This window comes from Pan troglodytes, chromosome 22, assembly GCF_028858775.2.
Source record: "Pan troglodytes isolate AG18354 chromosome 22, NHGRI_mPanTro3-v2.0_pri, whole genome shotgun sequence".
NCBI lineage: Eukaryota > Metazoa > Chordata > Mammalia > Primates > Hominidae > Pan > Pan troglodytes.
The window spans coordinates 24,376,214-24,390,830 of record NC_072420.2 but is presented as its reverse complement, the minus strand read 5'-3'; positions in this window follow the sequence as shown (position 1 = coordinate 24,390,830).

The window sequence follows — 14,617 nt, the reverse complement described above, 5'->3', positions numbered from 1 at the left end:
CGGACTCAAATGTTAATCTCCTTTGGCAACACCCTGAAGATACACCCAGGATCAATACTTTGCATCCTTCAATCCAATCAAGTTGACACTCATATTAACCATCACATATTGTATGCCTTAAAAATACTTATTTGGAAATAAATTGTATTCGTCCATTCTATTCTTTTTTTCATATGATTATTCCAGTTTAGGGTGGCAAATTGCTGGAGCCTATCATGACTGCTCTGGGAAAAAGGCAGGAACCAACGCTGGCCATTCCATTTCCGGGCACACTCACACACCCACCCACACACTCAGAGGGGGAAAATTTAAACAAATTAATTTGCCTAAAAAGCACATCTTTTTGATGTATGAGGAAACTGGAAAATCCAGAGAAAACTTACACAGACATAAAGAAAACATGCAAACTCCACACAGATAGTGACCTTAGCCATCAGGAATCAAGTTGTTTCTTATCAATGTTATAATTAAACAATGTTGAATGAAACCACATTATTGGAAGATCTTATATATGTAAGTAATGGGGTTAAAAATTCAAATAAAATTCTCAGTGGGTATCTAATCAAAATATTTCATGTGCCCCATAAATATGTACAACTATTATGTATCCATAATAATTAAAAATAAAAACTGTTTAAAAAGAAAATAAATAAATACATTATATTTTATGAAATAAATGTATAAATAATTGATTCCAGAAAACTGGACAGGCTACTACAATGTGGTGTTTCTCTAACATGTTTTCAGCTTTATAATATGTGTGTTAAGATTCTATGGGTATTAAAGTTAGCCTCTCTTATGTCATTATGATACTAAGGTGTGAGACTGAGAAAAAGTTCCCACAGAGAAGATTTGAATTTCCATGAAGTGCAAGCTCATGTGCCTTCTTATCTGCCTGTCTGTATGTGGAGCCACAGGAGAACGGAGGTGAGGCCCAAAAAGAAGTCAGTGATATACATCAAAATAGAGGTCAGACTTTATTTTCTGGTATAAATAACTAAATGGGTATTGATATGGTTTGGCAGTGTCCCCACCCAAATCTCACCTTAAATTGTAATAATCTCCAAGTGTCAAGGGTGGGGCCAGGTGGAGATAATTGAATCATGGGGCCAGTTTCCCCCATATTGTTCTTGTAGCAGTAAATAAGTCTCACAAGATCTGATGGTTTTATAAACGGGAGCTCCCATACACAAGCTCTCTCTTGCCTGCCACCATGTAAGGCATTTCTTGCTTTTCCATGATTGTGAGGCCTCCCAAGCCATGTGGAACTGTGAGTCAATTAAGCCTCTTTTCTTTATAAATCACCCAGTCTCGGGTATGTCTTTATTAGCAGCATGAGAATAGAAAAAATATAGGTATAAATAAGGTTTTTTTGTCTTTGTTTGTTTGTTTTACAGAATAATTTCAGCTTATCAATGTAGAAGAGATGAGGGAAAAATGGAATCGCCACTAGGTGAACATCAACAGTAGTAATAGTTATAAGGCAAATTGTAGCAATAGATCTAAAATCAGTGGGTAAAACTTTAAGAAGGAATAGAATATTGCATTCTTTCAAAGTACAAAAGCCAGAATAATATATTTAGGATGAAGAAATCTAGCAGTCACTATCAACCAAGCAATATGGGTTACCACAGGTAAGGCATATAGAAATCAGGTACCATCTGATATGATACGCTAAGAGGAGAAAAATAAACATTATTTGCCAAAAATGAATAACCTCAAACTAATGATAATAAAATACCACACAAATAAAAAATGAGAGATATTCCAAACTTACCTGGTCAGTATTTTTTAAATGTGTCAAAGTAATAAAAAAAAAAAACTATCACAAGTTGAAGAAAATGAGAGACTTTACCATTAAATGTATTGTGTGATCCTGGATTAAATTCTGGGTCAGAAAATCATATTAGTGAAAATCATAATGGAATCCAAATATAAGTTTGTGGTTTAGAGGATAGTATTGTACCATTGCTCATTTCTTAGGTTTACAATTCTTACATGTGATATTAACATGAGAGGAAGAGGGATGAATGCCATTCAAGCACTTTCTGTAAAATTACTATAACTTTGCTATAAGTCTAAAATCCTTTCAAAATAAAATGGTAAAATGTTTTTTAAAAAGCTGTACTAGCAATGTGTCCTTAAGTTAGTGCATAAACTTTATGTGGTAATAATGGTTAGGTTAGTAATAACTGATGATCAGGTTAGTAATAACTAACCTAATTTCCAATTCACTTAGTAAACAAAAATTATGTGAAAACTCACATACCCAAAGTAGCAGTGATGCAAAGATTTGATTTTAGAAATGTTAACACTAAGGATTTTCATTTTCATCTTTGATTAACTGTAACTTTCAGCTTTATTCTTCCTCAGGGAACTTGTCCCAATCCTTCAAACTGTGTTGTCCATATAAGCCTCCAATCCCATTACTTATCTGGACAATCTGGAGCATGAATGCCTATTTTATGATGCTATTTGAAAATAATGCCTGAGTGTGCTGAATGGTGCAGCTGATGTTACGGGGTCCTCTGTTACCAGTGTGGTGGGATCGACAAAACACTTACTTAAATATCTCTTTTCATAAATGGAAAAAATGAGAGTAGGGGGTTGCGACAGTCAGATAGAAAAATTACCATTCCTAAAAATTACTCAATTGAGTCATATTTACCAAGCACCTAGGATAAAAAAAAAAAAAACTCATTGTGCTAACTGCTGTTCGAACAACCTAAGAACGTAAGAAAAGTTAAAAGTTGAATCTGGTAGTAATAACAAAATATATGTAGAAAGTGAATTATTATACACACACGTACACACTCATACACATACACGCGCACACACACACACACAGAGCCAGCTTGAAATTGTATGTACTATGAAGCTTAATAAGCAGTGAAGGGGACAAAAGGTTTAGAAGAATAAGTATTTGCAGATAAAGATGCTTAGGGAAGATTTCTCTCTCTCCCACTCTCTCTGTTCATCTTACCCACCTCCAACCCCGTACACACAGCACACACACATGTAAACAGAGGAGATTCACCAGGCCCTTGAAGAATGTCAAGCAGGGCCTGTGACTCAGGAGAAAATGTTCAAAATGAGGAGTATCTTCTTATCATTCTGTAAGAGTTTGGGAAAGGTAGGCATTTCCTTTGATAATGAAAGTCAGAGAACAACGGCATCTTAAAACACTAAGAAAGAAAATTAAATGGCATGGAGTGCTCTGCCAAAGCACTGGACTATTTGATTAGAAGAAATTAGAGTTTAAAGTAATTTCCCCTCCAAAATAATTTAGTCACGTAATATGAGTCACATTGTTTCTAATTTCATCTCTTAACATGCAGGTATAAATGATGCTTGAGTTTGTTCTCTAAATGAAGAATTTGGGGAACATGTTTGAAGTAAATTTTGAAATACCGGATAGTTAGAAATCTGGCTCTTTATGTCTATTAGCAGTCTATTTATCAGATAAAGTGTTTGCTTTTTAAAGGTAGTAAAATTAAAAATTAAGGACTTAACAGTATCCAGAATAAAAGAAAAGTTGCTACTTTCTTCGAGCTCCACTCTGATTGTGGCTGTTTCTTTCTCTCCAGACATGTTTTGCGACATATGGGAAAGATAAATAAATGGGTGACAAGAACACATATAATTTTATTTTTTATAAAAGTCAGAAATGTTGTGGGATACTAAATTGATAACAGAAATTTAAGTTACTCTTTCTATTAAAAAAGAAAAATTTGTGAAATGGATCAATTTTGTGTGAAATAACTATTCTTCCTTGTGCTAATGAACAATATATATCCAATAATACTAGTCTCTAACATTGTTATTTATTTTCTGAAAGCAGCAATACAAATTAAACAGACCTATTTTAATTTCTGCAATAGGGTTTAGTCAACAGGAAAAATAAATGCTGCCGATAATTGCCTTTTCTTATATAGTTTTGAAGGTGTTGAACTATATTATTGGGATCTGCATTGTTTTTAAAGTAACCCTCCATTTTGTGTATCCGTTTTCATGTGCTTAGACCACAGTGAGTCATTGACTTACTGACTTGTTACCTTAGACTTTCGTGAATAATTATGTTCATATTAACCTTTCTGTGGACTCTCATTTCTTAATTTATAAATCTGGCTTATTTCTGACCTGGTAATTGTTTGCAATTTCTGCCAGATTCATTCTGGGATGAGTAGACAAAAAGAACACGATCTTGACTATTACTCTCTAGCAAAGATGTAAAGCCTTTGCTTAACCATAATCACTATCACATACATGAAATAACAATTTATGAATGTAGACATACGGGATTGTTAATAAATTTGACCCTTCCTCTTGGCAAGGGCAATGATATTCTCTTGTACAAACAGTTAGATTTGCCAATGTGATTAGAAAACAGGCATAGTAAAAACATCCCTGGATAATTCTTCTGAGGTACAGAATGTCCATGGGGATTTGCTAATTGAATTGTTACAGGCATGATTGAGCAAGTTAACTGTTGTGGTTCCACGTGTTCATGGATTAACTGTATTTCATTATGTCAGCCGAAACTGATTGCCAGAAGAGGAGTACGTGTCAGAGTGTAAAATATTTGGTCTCTCTGGGGGTTGGTCCAATGTTGGTGTACTGATAATTGAAGTTTACAGGCAAGGCCACTATGCTCTTGTCTTATTGGATAAATTCTACAATGACTGGGAAGCAAGAATGCTGCCATTTGTTTCTCTGACGGTTTAACTTTCCAAACAAATAAAACATATTATTCATATTATCATGAATAATATGTAATATTTTTGGTCCGTATTCATAAAGCAAACCCAGTACCTGAGGACCTAATACTAGAGAATAATCTTCTGTAGGAAACATAGGCCATTTTTGGTGAAAGTGGATCATATACAAGGAGTTTGAAAGTCACTAATTGAGTACCACTGGATACTTGGATTTAAACAAGCTGCTAGACATCAGAACAAATATTTCTGGAAGAGACAACAGCAACTGGCAAACTACCATTCTGTAAATCATACAACTGTTTTTATAATACTACATTTTTCAAGTAATCTAGGATTGAGTTCTTGTCTGTGATGCTCAGTCTTCCTATAATATTAATCTATTTTTACTCAGTTTTATGTTACGTTGAGATTATATTTCTACAATGAGTCAACAGTGTTTGGGCGTTGATATGTATTTACGTACCTGTGTGCATATAATAGTTGAGGTTTTATGTGCTATTTAGTTAAGATTCTTTGTTGTTTGTTGCTTATCTATATTTAAAGTCATTTTCCTTTTTGCTATTCATCAAATAGCAATGTACTTGATCCTCCTTAATAATAATGTGTGCAACAAGATTGATTAAGTCACATTTAAAATAAACTTCAATTATTATATTTTTATAAGATAGAATAATGGGATAGAAACTTTATTTAAGAACAACTTTTATACATAAAAGTGAGTGGGTTTGAATGACTAATCTTCCAGTATAACAACTGAATATGCCACTGGGCCTGGATGAAATATCTCAACATAAGACCTGTTACTATAAAACTATGAGAAGAGAACACAGAAGAAAGGGTCCTGGATATTAGTCTTGACGATGGTTGTTTTTTTTTTAATATCACACCAAAAAGTAAGACTAAAAAAGCAAACATAAATACATGAGACTACTAAATCAAACTAAAAATCTTCTGCACATCAAAGGAAACTATCATCAAAATGAAACTTCAGCCTATGGATTGGGAAAAAATGTTTGCAAACCATATATATTTGCTAAGGGGTTAACATCCAAAATATATAAATAACTCATACATTTCAGAAGTGGAAAAACAAATTATCAATTAAAAATAGGCAAAAGACTATAATAAACATTTCTCCAAAGAAACATAAAAAGAATCCACCAGTATATGAAAAGGTACCCAACATCATTAATCACCAGAGAAATGTAAATCAAACTACTATGGAATACTACCTCACGCTTGTTAGGATGGATATTATCAAAAAGTCAAAAGAAAACAAATGTTTCTTGTGGTGTGGAGAAAAGGGACTCATACACTTTTAATGGGAATGTAGATTGGTGTCACCATTATAGAAAACAGTATGGAGGTTCTTGAAGATATTAAAAATAGAACTAACATGTGACCCAGTAATCCCTCTTCTGGGTCTATATCCAAAGAAAATAAAATTTAATTTAATTTTCATAAAAATTTCTGCAGTCTTGTGCCCATTGCATCATTACTCATAATAGCCAACATACAAAAACAACTGAAGAGTCTCTAGATGCATGAATTGATAAAAACATTTTGGTATACAGATACTATGGAATACAGTGAAAAAAAAAGATATCCTGCTATTTGCCCTAACAAAGATGAATCAAATAGGCCAAACACAGAAAGAAAAATATTGTATGCTCTCATTTATCTATGGAATATTAAAAAAAAAGGTCAAATGTACAGATATAGAGTATAAAATTGGTTACCAGGAGTAGGTGAAAGGGGGCGGGAAATAGGGAAATGTAGATTAGAGGATGCAAGGTAGCAGATACATATAATGAACAAATATACAGATTTAATGTACAATATGAGGATTATAGCTTTTTTGTTTGTTTGTTTTTGGTTTTTTGAGACAGGGCCACACTCTGTCACCCAGGCTGGAGTGCAGTGGTGTGATCTCGGCTCACTGCAACCTCCACCTCTTGGGTTCAAGTGATTCTCCCACCTCAGCCTCCCGGGCAGTGGGGATTATAGGCATGTGCCACCATGTCCTGCTGATTTTTGTAATTTTAGTAGACAATGGAGTTTCACCACGTTGGCCAGGTTGGTCTCGAACTCCTGGCTTCAAGCAATCCACACGCCTCAGCCTCCCAAAGTGCTGGGACTACAAGAATGAGCCACGGCGGCCAGCCAGGACTATAGATTTTTTTTAAACTGTACTATATTTGGGATTCCTGCTAAATAAGTAGATTTTAGTTGCTCTTGGCACAAAAAAACAAGCCAAAAAATGGGTAATGGTAACTATGTAAATGATGGATATGTTAATTTGTTTCACTGTAGTAACCATTTTAGTATCTATCTATTATCTATCTGTTACATAGCAACATGTATGTCTTAAATATACAATATAAAATTTATTTTTAAAAAAGTAAAAGAAGAAAAAGCTCTTTGTAGAAAGTTTCCTTGTTTGTTACAATTAAATTATCCTTCTCCATTACATCACAAGGTATATTCCCAGCTGGAGATAGGTAGATGTGGGAGAATCAGGTGTTGGGAGGGAAAAGGTGACAGTCTCTGTGGCAGATGCTGTTGGGGTCCTGCTTGTGTTGATCATAGGAAAATTGATGAATCCAATTGTGGCTCTCAAAGTTATGGAGAGTGAGAATGTATAAGTCCCCCAAATCCCTTGCCTTTCTGATAAGATAACTGAGGCATATTCTACACAGACTCTCAGTGGCGCCCAGAGGGATGAAGCCACAGCTGCTCTCATGAGGACCCTGCTTATTAACACATCTCTCATATTTCATCCCTTCCCTCTGCTACTTCCCATTCTTCTACCAGTGCTTCCCGGGATCCCTTCCTGTGCAAGCTACTTCCATATCATCATGAAGTAGCTTGAGTGTCGCATTTCCTAATGGGAATCAGGTCTTGAACAACACATTTACATTTAGTACTTTTTTTTTTACAATAAATATCAGGAAAGAGCCTAGAATATTTGACACTTAGTGAGGAGCAAAATCACACTTTGGCATTACTTATTTTTATAACCAGTCCTCCTTCTGCTCTTTCTCTGCCCTCCACCCCCAAGCATATTATGTTTAGCTACATGGATTTAATATTTTCTGCTTTTTCTTTTCTGACTATCTTGTGTAGTCAGCAAAGAGAAGGGACTATAACATTAGGTTTCAGAGTCTCCGTTAGTTTTAGGGCAAGTTAGTGTTTCCTACTTTCCCTTTGACAGAGGAACAGTTTACGACTTAAAGGAAAAATCTAATTGCTTAATGTCTTTTTTATCACATGAGGTTTTATGTTACTTTGATTCTCAATGCCTTGAAGAGGAGCCCTATATATTTTAATACTCATTTTATATACATACCCATATACCTTTTATATATATATATAAAATGTATATAGCTTACTCAGGAAGGGATCCCAGGAAGCACTGGTAGAAGAATGGGAAGTAGCAGAGGGAAGGGATGAAATATGAGAGATGTGTTAATAAGCAGGGTCCTCGTGAGAGCAGCTGTGGCTTCATCCCTCTGGGCGCCACTGAGAGCCTGTGTAGAATATGCCTCAGTTATTTTACCAGAAAGGCAAGGGATCTGGGGGACTTATACATTCTCACTCTCCGTAACTTTGAGAGCTACAATTTCATTCACCGGTTTTCCTATGAGATACACACATACACACACACACACACAGACACACATACATATTACGAATAGGTCAATTTTTGACCTATCAACTATAAGATAACATTTTAATATAAGCATTATGGCAGATATACCCTAAAATAAAATAAAAATTGTGTCTACTCAGTTTTTATTTTGCTAGCAACAATATGATGTAGAATTTATGTGTGTTAGCATGTAAGCCTGCTTGTCTAGTTTCAGAAACCTGGCAAGCTACTTAGTTACTAGATGATCTTAGGTAACTCTTAATTATTCTTAACCTGTATTTTTATTGCTGTTTATCTCACCTTTACCTACTAAGTTTTTTTTCTTGTACCAGAGGAAATTATTAATGAAAGTGGCAAAGCACCAATGAATCAAAATTTTGAATATGTTGAAATATAATGAAAAACAGAAAAAAGAAGTTAAAACTCCCAGATTTCAATTTCCATATGAATTAACATAATGCTATGTGAAAATGTCAATAACAATCTACATTTTTATGTGAAAATAAAATGATGCGAAAATGTAGATAAAAATGGTAGCTAATTCATATGTTAGAAAGATTAAAGGAAATCCGGTGTGTAAAGTGATCACTTTTCTCTAAAATCTCTTGCTTGTTCATCTATTAAAATCATTTCATTGTTCTCAATAAAATTGTAGGCAGCATAATTACTGCTATTTGTTAAACTGAAAATACCAAGGAGACCTACCTTTCCCTCACACATACACACCCTGGAAAGAACTTGCAGAAAGAATAAATGGTTTGTCATCTAATCACTTAAAATACTGAATTTTCATTTATTAAGATGTTTTAGGGAGGTTTCATGTTGAAGACTCCTTATATGCCTCAAATTTGGCTTGATCATTGCTGAGAAAATCAGGGTAGATTTTATTTCTGTAAAGTCACCTGTGGGAATGGCCACACTGAATTCTAGAATAAATTTCTCCATTCTACATTCACAGTATTTTGCATATATAGAAGAAGCAGGATGCGTGAGACACATCCACATCTTCCATCAATAATCAACAGAAAAATCATACGTGTATGGTAATAGGTGCATCATGCACCTGGAAATGTTACAGGTCCATCAGAGGTTTCACGATTTGGGAACATGCTTAATTGGAAACTTCCTAGAAATCTCTTAAATCTTTGAGGATTAATTTTTTTTTTAATTTAGTTTACTTGGAGACCTAACTTTCTGTTTAAACTCTTCTTCAGAGTTAACAGGTTTACTACAGATTCTGAAAGGAAATAAAAATGGAATTTGAGAGCTCTTCAGTATACCGAGGTAGTCTATGGTTGCCATAGAGAATGCCTGTAACTGTCAACCTTGCACAAAGCTCCTAGGTAAGAAAACATAGGCACTACAGTATTTGAAGACTGATCAGCACATAAATACCTTTGTCATTTTACTGCTAGTCTAATGGCCTCTAGGAGAGTAATAGATGAATTATGAAGGTGAGTCCGTCAACACTTCGAATTCCATTGCTGAAATCATTCTTGTCATTTGGATAAGCAAGCCCAGTCAGAAATATCTCTAATTACCTATGTGGCTTTCTTTCTCCCTGTTTCCTGATTATCTGGTCTCTGTCTCTTTCTGTCCTTCTTTGTCTTTCTTATTTTTTCAATATTTAATTAAATTACTTCCAATTTAAATCAGAAATATAAAAATATCCATTTCAGTGGAGCAAAGCACTGATGACAAAAGCTTTTATTTATATGAAAATATTTTACATGAAGGATAATTTGTTGGTTTTAAAATCACATTTATGAACATTAGTAAAAACGATGCAGTTACTCTTTTCTTATGAAATAAAATAATGGGTTTTTTGGAATTTATTTTTTATAATATTTTTTAAACAGAAAAATACTATAAAACAAAACTTGTAATACTTTCTTTCAAATGAAGAGCTATATCTAGACCCTTTTTATTTTAGCAATTTATATTTTTCTGAATCAGATTTATAAAAACAAAATGCAAATACTTTTGATATCTGCTTATAAATATGCATACTGAGTACTTGTATTTATTTATTTACTGGCAGGGCATTAGCTGTATGATCAGACTGAAAAACAGAAAAACAACACAATATTTGATTGGACCAGATACAAGAAAACACACAAAGGAATCATTGAGGTTTACTGGTTTTTTTTTTGGAAATTGTCTTATTTTAATTTCTACCCTTTCTCAAATACATCTGTGATTAGGTCCATATTGGTTATGATATGACCAGGAAAAATGTACTGTTTGAAAAACAATTTGTTGATACAAAAATAATATTATTGTATTTGTGTATGCTCTTTAAAAACGTGTTTATTTTACTTTGAAATAAATAATGATGTTTCTTCATTAGAATAACAACTTAATTATATTCATCATTCATTTTATTCATCTTTCTTGTGAATCGCATGTCAGTGAATACCACCACTGTGTGCTCTACAATGAGTAAAAACACACCAAACATATATATACACAGCAAACACATATATACACAGCAAACACATATATACGCAGGCAAAAAAAAAAAAAGCAAACAATTGTAAAGAACACATAAAAAACTCTCTGAATTGGATACTTTTTTGCTCTAATTTTATTTTGATTAACTAAAACATTTTTGCTGGTCCTAATTGAGCTTGATTCATTTTCTGAACCCAGAGATCTTAATGCACTTTTTTTATTCATTAGTTCATTTATTCACTTATTCAGCCTATTCCTACCATGACAGAAAAGTGTAGAGAATAAAAATGATCCCTTTAGCCTGTCTAAAGAAAGTGAGGTTTATCTAAGAAACAGATAATTATCACATAATAAAGCCAGGAAGAGCCACTGGGAAGATATGAGTGTCTCAGCACTGCTGTTCATTCTTAAAATATGTTTTTATAGTTGAAGTTCAAAAACTTGAACTTCATTATGTGAAGGGTCAGTGTCAAGCTTAATCAAATTTCTTCATGACAGAAAAGTAAAATGAAACATGACTGAATAATTAAAAAAAAAAACAGGTTCTGCTAGTCTTTGGAAAGCATCTGACATAAAGGTATATGCCCCTGTATGTGTATATGCGGATGTGTGTGTGCATGTATGTGTGTGTTATGTATTTAATTTAATGTAATTGTATTCATATTTTACACATCCAAATCCACATGTATGTGACTGAAAGGGTGAATACGGAAACATCAACAATGAAATTCTAGGAAAGGGAAATTGCAACCGATATCCCATAGCCCTATGATGAAATGTCTGTTTTTGCTTTCTAGAGGGGAAAAAAAGCTGTTCTTGAATCAAAGAAAATGCTAAGGAAGCCCCAGGCAACACCCCAGCAGACATCTTCTTTGTGAAATATAGTTATGTGATTATGCCTCATTCCAGTGCCAGATTGCCTCTTTCTAGCTAATCTAATCTTGTGGTGTGGTAATTTTTATAGATTCTAATAGTTTTTAGCTGCAAAGCACTTATAAATGTGGCTTCTTCCTCAAAAAATATATATAAACAGAGCAATGATGATGTTGTAAATAAAATCTGTAAAAAATTGTTAATGCCTAGTAATAGTGGAAATAAAATGTTATTTATTAATTTGAGTTATATTTAAAGTCAGAATCACAGTAAAATCTACCAAATTAATACCATAATACTGTGGTAGGAAAACAGTTATCTACAAATTGCGGCAATGTTATCTCATTGAATTTTGTCACCAATAAGTATGCATTGAATACTCATTCTGTAATTATCATGATGTTGGATTCCAACAGCAAGACCACTGGGAAAGGAGGTTCACTTTAGAAATTATAAAAAGAACTATAAGGAATAAAGATTGTAGAACAAAAATGAGCAAATCATAACATATGTTCAACCAGATCTTTTGGATAGGTTGATTAAAAATAAAGTTAGAAGGATTAAACACAGGTTTAATTTTTAAAAATTTAATATAAAAACTAATAGTGATAGAGTTAACCTAGTTACACTTTCTCCAGTCCCAGACTTGAAATAACATGCTTTGGAAAAAGAATATACTTCCACTGTAAAAAAAAAAAAAAATTGTACAATGTAAATATACTTCTTTTTTCCTCAAAGTACAGATGTATTCTACTAGAGAAATTTGCAGTCTTAAAGGACTTTTATTTTAATCAGTAGTAAGCAAGAGAATTTCCCTTATGGTTCATGACAGGCAACATAAAAATGACAATCCTGATACTAGTGTTTTTGTCTTCCAAAATATATAGCTATTAGATGAAATTCCGCCTTTTGAGAAAATACTCACATGAATTTTAGCTTTACCAAGTATTTACAAATACTTCATAAAGGCAACCTTCCGTCTTCACGGGTTGTAAGGGATTCTGAGTTCAACTTCAATTGAGGCCACAATTACATTCAACAAAATCTGGATTTACTGTTTGGATGTGTGTTTGCATTTGTGTTTGACAGGGTTGTTTTCTCCCTCTCTCTCTCTCTCTGCTGGTTATATTTTTGTGATACTTTTTACTCCTATCAGGCATTTCATCACTCAAAGTAATAGTTATATTCATATAGTTGCTCAGACGATTCCACGTTGAAATATCCTGTGGGAAAATTGTCTTCAAGAAATTTCATTCTCAAATAGGGTGCCTTCACATCATTTCAGGTGTGAGTTGATAATATAGATAAAAATAAGTAGAAGAAAAAATTTCCGTAAACCTCAGAGTGAGTCAGATACCATAGAAATTATTTTGCTTCATAGTTGGTTCTAGGCATAAATGCCCAAAGGTAGTGGTGGTATTTCTGGAGACTTCTTTATCTTATATAAAGCTAACTTAAGTTTCAGGGTAAATAATATAAACAAATTATTCAAAAGTAACTGCAAACTTAGATTTCAATCACAACTAAAGGAAAATTTAGTGTTTGTCTCATATTCCAGGACCAGAGACAAGATTGACCTTAAAATATTTATGAAAGTAAGTGTGAATGGAGATGTGTGTGTGCGTGTGTGTGTGAGAGAGAAAGAGACTGAGAGAGAGAGAGGAGAGACAGAGAGAGAGAGAGAGATGAAGTGTTATTGATATTGTTTCTACCCCGTCTTCCTGTATTCCATCATTAAGGCAGATAACTACCTCCCAGGGAAGGCGTTAGAATGACACCAAAGAAGAGAGGAAAACACACGGTAAGTTCTTAGCTTTTAAATCCATTGAAATATAAAATGAATTTAAAAGCTAATTCAAATATATATATAGTGTGTGTGTGTGTGTGTTTGTGTGCATGTGTGTGCAGGAAGTTACAGCTTAGGTACTTGTTTTCATCTTCTCCTAACCCCATCTCCAGATTTAAATGATGCTATTTAAACTGGTAAAAATGAAGAGGGCTGAACGGTGTGTGTTGCCCTGGGCCCTCCCTTTTCCTTTGTGTGCAGACTCTTGGGTAAGAGTGTTAAATTAATCCCCTTTGAGAAATATGATGTTCAAGTAAACATTTTGTGCCATCCTTTCAGCATATAGCAGTGGATACAGCCAGTTCCTGAGAATACATGTCTCAAGGGTAAAACATGCCATACCAAAGTAAACATGGCAGCATGGTAGATTCAATCATGAGACAATAAAACAAAATATTACTACTAAAAGAAAATATTTATTAATCTGTCCTCATATAAGGGTGCTCCTACATCCAACTGCCACAACCTACACTTACTTCCAGCCTGCAAATGGTGGCAGAAAGCAGATAAAATTTTCCTGTCCCTGAAAGAGGTGTGCAGATGTGTTGAAGAGTGGCTGTGGATGAATGGGATATTGTGGAGTAGAACAGGAAGAAATATAAACTGATATGAATCACATGTATGAAGGTTTCATGTGATATCAACAGGACAATCAAGGACATTGTATTAGTCTGTTCTCACACTGCTTAATAAAGACATGCCCAAGTGTGGGTAATTTATGAAGGAAAGAGGTTTAATTGACTCACAATTCCACATGGCTAGGAAGGCCTCCCAATCGTGGTGGAAGAAGAGGGAAGAGCAAAGGGACATCTTATATGGCAAGAGAGAGTGTGTGCAGGGGAACTCCCCTTTATAAAACCATCAGATCTCATGAGACTTATTCACTATCACCATAACAGCACGGGGCAAACCTGCGGCGATGATTCAATTAACTCCCATTTGATTCTTCCCATGATGCATGGGGATTATTACAATTCAAGGTGAGATTTGAGTGGGAACACAGAGCCAAAGCATACTAGACATGGAATCCCAACAATGAAGTGGGACAAGTTCCACCTGAAGTAGAGCACAAAA